This window comes from Manis javanica, chromosome 7 (assembly GCF_040802235.1).
Source record: "Manis javanica isolate MJ-LG chromosome 7, MJ_LKY, whole genome shotgun sequence".
In the NCBI taxonomy this organism is placed as follows: domain Eukaryota; kingdom Metazoa; phylum Chordata; class Mammalia; order Pholidota; family Manidae; genus Manis; species Manis javanica.
The window spans coordinates 65,850,041-65,860,331 of NC_133162.1; the positions used below are offsets into that span (position 1 = coordinate 65,850,041).

The window sequence follows — 10,291 nt, forward strand, 5'->3', positions numbered from 1 at the left end:
AATTGAAGGCAATACCTACTGACTATCTTGCCAGCTGGCGCTAAAGATTCCACATAATAATTCAAGTAAAAGCATGTAGAACATACAAAGTGTTTCTAAAGCTAATGGAGTCTTAGTATTTTTTAATCGTTCAACCCACTCTGGGCATCACATGACACAGCCAAAGACAACTTTGTTCTCATGCTTCTGTCACATACTTAACATATTAATTGAAGCAGCAGATTCTGCCTATAAATTCTTAAAACATCCAAGGGCTTTCTCTTCCCAAAACAGTTTTCCATAATTCTATCCCAACACCTCTCTGTCTTTTGTCCAAAGCCTCCTCAATTCCCTTGCTCAACTTTCCACTTTCCTGCACTGTGTAAAAGACTCCTCTAAACTTGTCTTAGCCAAGTGGTGGTGGCAGAGGAGCAGAGGCACGGTCTCTGCAGGATTTGGACTGGAACTTGTTTAATCTAGGGTGAGATCAACACCATTATCTCTAGACCTAAAGGATCATTTCAGACCAGTTGCCACATTGAGAAAATAGCCAGCAACTCAAACTAGCCGTTATCGAGAAATTGTAAAACACACAAATCTTTGTTTCCTTGAAAGAGTCAACAAAACAGATCCTGTTTGACTTTCAATAGTCTATTCCACTGTTGCTTTAAAGATTAGGAATAAAAACTCGGTCTCTTCTGCAGTCTCGGCCTGTGTGTAAAAGGGCACCTAAGCTTGCCAGGTATAGTGACGATACTGTGGTATGGACCTTTACACTTTGCTAATATACAAGTGGCCTTTTTCTCAAATCTATACATTTTAAAGCAAATTCACTTTCACCAATAATAATAATAACATACATAAAGCATAGTTTTATAAAATCACAATGTTGCTTTTTAGTATTATCATTTATGAAAACTCTTTTCTTTTTCCGTGTTCACTTAGCCTCCTCCACAATACCATGTGACTACAAGGGAAATCCCAGCTATGCTGTGGATAGGAAAAGGTCTTCTTGTCTGACCCTATGGATGCCAGCAACTTACTCTATCAAATCGCTGACCTCATTCACCTTCTGTCTCTGTCTGCTTCTATCAGCTGGATTTTATCTAAGGACGTGGAACAACACTTCAAGACATAAACTATGAAATTCATGTAATTGTTTGGCGCAATAAAGGAAACCTTACTAGATGCAAAGCTCTGGGTTTTATTAACAATGGTATTTTTTCCTTAATGCTATCAGTTATTTTTTATATTCTTTCACAGTATTCCATAAGTTTTACTGTCATATTTTTGTTTTATAAAATAGAATTACACAACTTATTGTAGAATTTATTGTAGAGCAACTACTGCATTTATTACCTTATCATTTTTCATTGCTGAAATTGAATTTATAATGCATGCAAAATAACCTTGTGCATGATATTTTTTTGCCTATTGAGAATCCATTTGTCTTTGTGAATATTCTTCCCTCAGCTTTCATTACCATTCAGTCTCATTCAACATGCATTTATTGAGCATTTTGTAATTGTTATATAAAAATTGTTAGATGTGATCCAGTCTTAATGATTCTTAACCTTTTTATGGGTAAAGGATAAATTTGAGAGTCTACTGGAAGCTATGGAGCTACTTGCCTTAGAAATGTATAGACATGAATAATACACATTTACATGGGCTCCAGGTTGGGAACATTTGTCCCTTCCAATGTCAGTGTCAACTATTCAAAGTGCTAAGGGCCACTGTAGGTTTCTAAAAGTTGTAATGACAATGTAATCACCCCCGAATGGTGAAGAAACATTGGCATTTTATGAAGACAATCAAATAAACTCATTTCCTAAGCACCACGAGTTGTCTCACATATTTGTGAAATGATGCAGAAAATAAGCTAATTCATTTAATATCTAAAATACTAAGTTCCTACTGGGTGAAAAGCCCTGCACCATGTTCTGTAGTGATAGAAATATGTGTTCTAATGAAGTTCATTTTGAACTAATAAGGCATGCTCTGAAGTCATTAAGAAGCAATACAAAACAGCAGAGATATAAAAGTTTTACTGTCTCCAAAATATAATAGGAAGTCATAAGGAAAAGAGACATCCTTGGGGGCTGGGAATTTTAGGAATGGTTCATTCCCTGGAATAGGAAATTTTCTAAAAATGCCTATTCATTCATGAAATACACTCTTTTTTAATTGAACTCTATTCTTGCGACAGTGGGAGCCATTGCAAGTTTTCAAGCCAAAAGGTAGTATCATCAGAGTTGTTCTTTAAGGTTCAAATTTGGTAACACTTTGATGATAATATTGAATATTGGAAGATTAGAGGCTAGAATACCAGTTAAGAGTGACGGCAAAAATCCTAAATGAGATGTAACAAAAGCTTATATTAGAATAATAAAATTGGGAATGGAAATAAATGAACAACGAAACAGTGATGTCTCAAAGCCAGAAATAGTAGGACTTGGGACTTTCAGAATTTAAAGAGAAAGAATAGGTAGCTTTATCAAAAATGATTCTAGTATTTTGAATTTACACATTGACAAAAAAAAAAAAACCCAATCACTGCCACATTAGAAAAAATAGAAAAGGAAACATGACAAACAGTCTGACTCCTAAAAGGCAGTTGTTTAGCTGGAACAGATATTCTTTGCATATGAATTTCACAAACCCTCAAAAGTTATAGGTAACATTTTGTGTATATATGCAATGCATTGCTGGGGAGAGGGCCCATAGGTTTCAGTAGATTTCTAAAATGTGCTTGCCACCCATTGTGATTATGAACCAGAAGATGGTTTAACAGTGTACACAGGCATGGTCCCACTTACAAGGAAGTGCCTCTCCCATTGGGTCTTGCTCAGTTCTTTCCACATTCATCTACTGGTTCAAAGCAGAACAGTGACATTTGATTTATTGTCAGATTCAAAAGTGAGCTACAATATGTATGCTGACTCTTCAGTTACTACGTTGAAAGCCATTCTGAACAGGAATGGTCAGAACTGAGAGTTGTGAATGTTGGCAGTGAATGTGGGAGGAGGCCAAAAATTATCCTATATGGATTGAGAGCATTTGAAATATCAGTGAGAGGACAGGGGTTCCAGGAGCAAATACTTCCTTATTTTATTGCATTCTACTTAAATGTCAAAGTAGAGTGGTAATTCTCAGGCCTTTTGATCCAACAAATAATTCTTGAAAGTGTTAAGGACTCATAAACCACATTCTTCCCTCACCTCTGCCATTTTGTCACAACATTTTGTTAGAGTTTGAGGGAAGATTATGGCCACTTTTTAGAATATGGGTAATCAATAGAGTGGTATAGAGAGTCCAGAAACAGGGCCAGACTTGACTAATCATAAAGGTGACATTGCAATTCAGTGGGGGAAATGTTGCTGCAGCAATTAGGCATCCACATAGTAAAAAATTAACCTTGATCCTTCCTCTCCCCAAGTATAAAAATTAAATTGACATGGGTTGCAAACCTAAATATTAAAGGTAAAACAATAAGTTCTAGAAGACAACATAATTTCATGACCTTGGTGTAGTAAAGATTTCTCTGTGATGCAAAAACACCATAAAACAATCAAGAAATTGCATTTCATTAAAATTATTGTTCTTTTCATCAAAAGTTGCCATTAAGACCATTAAGAGACTAAAAGCAAGCCACTGAAAAACTAGAAGAAAATATTTATGATACTTACATCTAATAAGTAACTGATATCCAAAATATAGAAAGAATTCTGGTAAATCAATAATAGAGAATTTGATAAAATTAATCAAAAATTTCAATAGGAACTTTCCAAAGAAGATATGTAAGTGTCTAGTAAGTCTATGAAAATGTCTTTTGATATATATCAGCAAAAGGCAAATTAAAACTGTAATTAAATATCATTTCACACCTACCAGAATGGTCAAAAATAAAAAGAATGATAATATTAAGTATTGGTGAGTGTATAGAAAAATTGAAACTCTCATTTATTGCTGAAGGAGGTATAAATTGATGCAACTCTTTGGAAAACTCTATGGCAAGCTCTAATAAAGTTAGATATACACATATCCTAGTGACACAGTAATTCCATTCCTAGGAATATACCCAGTAGAAATGTAAGTATATGTCTATCAAAAGACATGTATAGAATGGTTAAAGCAGCTTTATTCATAAATGCTGATAAACTGGAAGCAACCCACATATCTCTAAACGGGAGACTGAATGAATTGTAACCAATTCATTCAACTGAAACCATGAAGTTGTAAAAAGAACAAATTATTAATATATGACATAACATAGTTGAAGCTCACAGAAATAAAGCTGAGCAAAAGAAGTAAGAAACAAAGAACATATACTTACAGGAAGTTTAAAAATGGGTAAAACAAATCTGTACTGTATTAGTCAGAAAATCAGGTACCTGCTGGCAGTGAGGGAGATAAGACCATGGAGGGAACACAGAAGATCCTTATGGGGTGTTGGAAACGTTCCATATCTTGACCTGGATGGTGGTTTATCCAGTGTTGTACATGTACACAAAGTAGTCAAAATGTGTACTTAAGATATGTGCCCTTGACAAAACGTATATTATGCTTCAACAAAAAATAAACTTAAAAACACTATATTTGCCCTTATCACACTTGACCTCTTTGTAGCACTAAAACCAGTTAGCCATACTTTTTCAAAACACTTTCATCTCCTGAGGGGATCACATTTGTCTGTTTTCAGCCCACCTAGCTGCTGCTTGTCAGTGACCTTTGCTAGGATCTTGGGTCTCTATGTATGGGGGAGCCCCAGAGATCAATCTGGGACCATTTTTTCTTCTCTATGTACAATCTCTCCCTGGGTCAGGTTTTCATCTCTCATGAATGCAACAGAATTAACATGAAGTTGTTGTTCTAACTAATGGGTAGTTACCACCATAGAATTTGTGATTCAGTTGATTTGAACTGGAGTCTAGCCATCTGTATTTAAAAGTTCCCCAAGTGATTTTAATATATAGCCAAAACTGAGAGCTACATCTCCAGGTGGTCTCATCCTATCCCAAGGTTTAGATGACATCTGTATACTAATATGCCCACATTTATGTCTTCAATAAGGATATTTTTCTTGAACTCCAGACTCATATGAAAAACTGTCTACTTTTGTCATATAAATGTCAAATGTATTAAAAATGGATTTCTTGACTTCCTACCTTCAACCCCATCTCTTCCTTCTTTAGACTTCTCTCTGTAATTGGCCTCACCATACACCCAGCTGGTCACTGCAACAGCCTAAGGGTCCTCCTTGATTCCTTTTTTACCTTCACCCTGTGCCCTGCTAAATCTGATGTGTTAGTGAAATTCTCTAAGACTAACATTCAGAATTCATCTTGAATCAGTTCTTCTCTACTACCATCCTGATCAAAGACTGTGTCATCTTTCAACTGGAGCATGCAAAAGCTCCTAACTGGTATTCCATTCTCATTCTTGTTTTCTATTATTCTTATTTTTATTCTATCATTCTTAGTTTCTATTATTCTCTATATTATTTTCTATTATTGTTATCAACATTTCTTACTAACATAAGACATAAGAGATGGTAATACTTTAATATATATACATCTTCTCTCATGTATTATGTAACATCCTTTGTGTTATACTTCCACTAAAGTAATTACATTTGTTATGTCCATCAGGCCATTCACTATTGTAAAATGTATATTTGGAATGTTTGTGCATAAATATGTATAGGTGATTTTGTAATTGTTTTTCTTTCTTTAATTAGATTTTTCATCAAATATTTATTGATTATGTATTATGTTCCAGGCAAGTGGTAGATACTGAGGATAGAATAATGATTGAATAAATTGGGACCCCCTGCAGTTACGGAGTTTACGTGTGTGTATGTTGTGTCCAAATATAGAGAACTAACAGCTTATTCATGAATAAGTCTTATAATAGGGTAACCACAGGGTTCCATGTCAATATACAGAAAAGAGTTGCCAGCCCAAAATGGAGACATGAAAGACAGTATCAGGGTGATGTTCTTCAGTGAACAACATGGAGAGGTAGTGAGGAGAAAAGGCGAGTGGAGCAGGGTTAGGGATGAGTAGAGAAAGTATCATGTTTCCTCATGGGCCTTGGTACATGCATGAACTGGAAATGAAATCCCCTTTACTGCTTTATATGACTCCTGTAATTATCCCCAGCTAACCACAATTTAAGGCATTTATGAGGAAGCAAGAGCATGTCTGGCTGTTTGACTGCCCTGTCATAGTAAGAGCCAAAGATCTCTTTCAAAGACTACTATAATTTATATATATCCAGACTCTGACTCTAGATTCTTTCCAGTTTCAGTAAAAGACAAAAAAGGAACACATCGTGCATTTTCTTATTTCAATCTGTGCAAACAATAGCATGAAGAAACCAAGTTAATCTGCTAGTTAAGCAAATGCAAATTGCATTAGGATAGTTAGCAATACCCTCCCTCCCATGTTGATCATTATGAGAATGTGTTGCCATGTTTTCCTTTAAATGTCTGCTATTGCCAGTGACAATCAACATGAGTTAAGCAAGGTGACATTTCAGTAACAAAATATGAAAATACATGTGATATTTGATATACTCTTCTTCCTAGTTCATTTGAACAATGTATACCTAGTTAGTTGTGTTTTGATACTTGGTGAAAAGCTGTTGACTTATAGCCATTTTGTTCTTTTCAAAGTATTATTTCCTCACTATTTCTGCTAGGTATTTAAGTATTAATTTGAAAAAGTAATGATTTCTGAAAATAAATTGCAAACTATTTTAACATGTTAAAATATGATTCTCTTTTTCTTTCACTATGAGCTACAAATGCTCCTGTGGTTGTAAAGGATCAACTATATTTTTTAATGTAAATTTTTTTTAATTGCACAACTCATTTATAAACACAATCACATTGTTCAAACTCCAGCCAATAATTTTATAGGAAGAAAATCTGATTCCACTCATGTTTTTAAAGGGCAGTGGCTAGGTTTTCTATATTAGGTCATTATCTGCAGAGTTACAGATCCTTGCCACAGACCATAAAAAAAAACAAAAAAAAAACTTTTGCTGATTACATTCACTTGCAGGAGGTTATCTAACCATCCAGTCAGAATAATGTATCCTTTACATTCTTAAAGAACAAAAGGAGGCCTTTTGTCACCTTAGGCCCCTTTATCTGAGCCATACTAAACAATCATTTGCATTATACCTTTGGCTCAACAGTTTTTATATATTGAAGCTATCAAGAATCATTTTTAATGTCTCCTAAATCATTGTTAATCATAACTCCTTTGGCCAATATTTGTAATCATTGAAAAAAGGTGCAAACTCAGTATGATGTGGAAATGAATACAGTATTTGATTTTTAGATTTTCCCTTTTACAGTTAGTTGATGTCCTGATATTTAGACTTTATGGCAATTTAATCAGTTGGCGAGTAATACTGGCCATTGTTAAAGTTTTATATATAAGTAAATGCAACACTAACCAAAACATTAAACACTGAGAGAAACATAGTCCTGTTCCTGAACACTGTGAGTACTATTGTTGAGCAAAGTTAACATTTGAATTATTAATTTTTTTCTTTAACCTAACTGTTGCATTTTTTAAAGGCTTGGATATTTGTTGCATGTTTATCTATATAGATGGGTCTTATTAAGACTTACTCTTCTAGAATTTGACTTATTTCTTCTTTTACTTTTTAACCTCTACATGAGATACTTAGCAATTGGATGACTTTTATTTGTTTATTAATTCAGTATTTTTGTAATGAGTGCCTAATGTGAAAGTCTAGTCTCATTTTTCCTTTTTAGATGAAAAGATTAGTCCTCTAACGTTATATGAACTGGCTGTATTAGTATGCTATACTGAATAATATAATTTCATACACATCAACTGCTGTTGAATTAACCATTATTAATACTATTGTTACACTTCCTAAGCTACTAATATATTTCTTCAAATCATACACACCTCACCTCAAAACAAGTTTGAACCAAATTATATAAATCTCTTAGTGAATGCCTCATGTAGTTCCTTATAGATGCTCTGCTAGGGTCTCCTAAAAAAGCATCACAGTGAAGAACATAACCTTTGAAGACAGACTATCTAGTCTCAAATATGGGGCCAGTTGCTTCCTACATACCTGTTAGGAAAGTCCTAACTTGGCTTGCTTATCTTTGAAATGGAGATAAATTGCTACTTCATACAGTTATCCTGAGAATTAAATGGAATGATAGTAATAACACAATAATAAGCATTTCTTCAGTGTTTACTACATGCCTAAAATGTTGTTAAGAACTTTAATACTTCATTATATTAATGAATTTTGATAACTTTGAGGCATTTTCTAGAAGAGGAAATTTACCTTCAAGAAGGTAATTCACTTATACATGTAACTTATTGAGCACACTACCCACCCCATAGTGAGCCCTCTGTAAACATTAGTTTGTGCTATTATCAACAGGTATTTTGCAGACACTTATTCTGCCCCTGAACATCTTTGAGCCCATGTATAGGATGGGTTGTGGGATATCCCACAGCATAAACCATTAAGTGTCCTCACTTTACAATGGCTAATTAGACAAGAGGTTGTATAAAATTATGGTCAAATAATATTCCATTTTACATAGACAAAAATTACATCTCATTATATATATATATATATATATATATATATATATATCATTATATATATATGCCTTTATATATATTTTTCTTTATCCATTTATCTATCACTGAACATTTAGGTTGTTTTGATGTCTTGGCTATTGTAAATAATGCTGCAATGGAGATGCATATATCTTTTTGAATTAGTGTTTTTGTTTTCTTTGGATAAATACCTAAAAGTGGGACTGCTGGATCATACAGTGGTTCAATGTTTTATTTTTTTGAGGAAACTCCATACTGTTTCCCCGGCTGCACTAATTTACATTCCCACCAACAGCATACAAAAGTTCCCTTTTCTCCACAACCTCAATAATATTTGTTATTTCTTGTCTTTTTGATAATAGCCATTATCAAATGATGTGATATTTCATTGTGATTTTGATTCGTGCATCACTTTTTTCTTTTAAGCAATATGCATGACACTCTGTCATATTTTGTACAATTATTTATATTATTTTCCCTACTGATAGGCAGTTAGGTAATTCTCAATTTTTCATATTATAAACAATGTTGTAATGAACATACTTTAAACAGTTGTAGATATATTTGTGATTATATTTAAGGTTAAATTTCTAAATGTGGTATGGAAGGAACACATATCTTAAATGTTCTTATATATTGCCAGGTTCCTTGAAAGACCTGGCAAAAATTTATGCTCCCACAAACAACGCTTAACGGGTCTGTTTAATCCAAATTTGCGATCACTGTGAATTATCAAAACTTTTTGTTAGGTGAAAAATGTTATAACATTATAGTTTTAATTTATATTTCATTACTTGGAAATGTAATTGAGAATATTTGCAAATATATTTAAGTCTTAAGGTTTAGGCCACTTTTCCTTTTATGAGAAACTTTATCATGTACTATACCAATATTTATTGGTTTGCTGATCTTTTTACTGATTTAAAAAGCTCTGCTAAGAAATGAATCTTTTTGTAAAAGTTGCAGATATCTTATGGAGGTTAACATTTGATTTTTACTTTTTACCTATCAGTTTTGAGAGAACAATTATGTGAAAGATTGATAATTTAAACAATAGTATTAATTTCATGTACTTGGAATTATTATTTAGTCATCTAAGAAGTGGGTTGCTCTCTCTTACCTGTTTAACACTAGTGGGTTGAATTAGAAAATCACTGGAATCTTTTCAAATTTTCATACTTATTTTCATTTTGTTGTTACACACTTGTGAAAAAAAATGTAACACCCAATACATTGTCAGTTTATATTTGTCAAGGCCTATCTAAAAAATCAATGAGGCAATATCTCAACAAAAATTTAAGAATGAAACTTTCCTGAAATCATATTCACACATTACCCTGGCTATGACACATTGTGAGAAGATGGTAGCAGCTTTTAAATCCACATAATTACCTCCAATCAATAAATATTTATGGAGTGGCTATTATGAACATTATTAAAACCATTATGATAGGTTGGAATGTATGTTGAGATTAAATCTACAAGAGTCTAATGTCCACACAATGCCCTCCCAACTTCGGGCTCTCAAAAGAAGTTGGCAAAAGCTTTAAACATAAGGCATAATAAGAATATGAAATTATGCCAGCCAATTAGAAGTCCTTTTTTAATTAATTAGGGTTTGTTCAATATAACCTGAAAATCAAGTGGGAAGTATTCTTAAATAGAAGGAATCAAATAGA

At 33.3% G+C, this 10,291-nt stretch overlaps 1 long non-coding RNA gene across 2 annotated transcripts in view; it reads left to right on the forward strand.

Annotated features, from left to right (window-relative positions):
* LOC108400713 (uncharacterized) overlaps positions 1–1,771 on the forward strand; it is a 64,302-nt gene extending 62,531 nt beyond the window's left edge. Inside the window, exon 6 of one of the 2 annotated variants that reach the window (XR_012133252.1) lies at positions 925–1,771. This is a non-coding gene — a long non-coding RNA (uncharacterized lncRNA). The remainder of the gene's footprint in view (positions 1–924) is intronic. The other variant, XR_012133251.1, reaches the window with a different exon arrangement.
* The last annotated feature ends 8,520 nt before the right edge of the window (positions 1,772–10,291 follow it).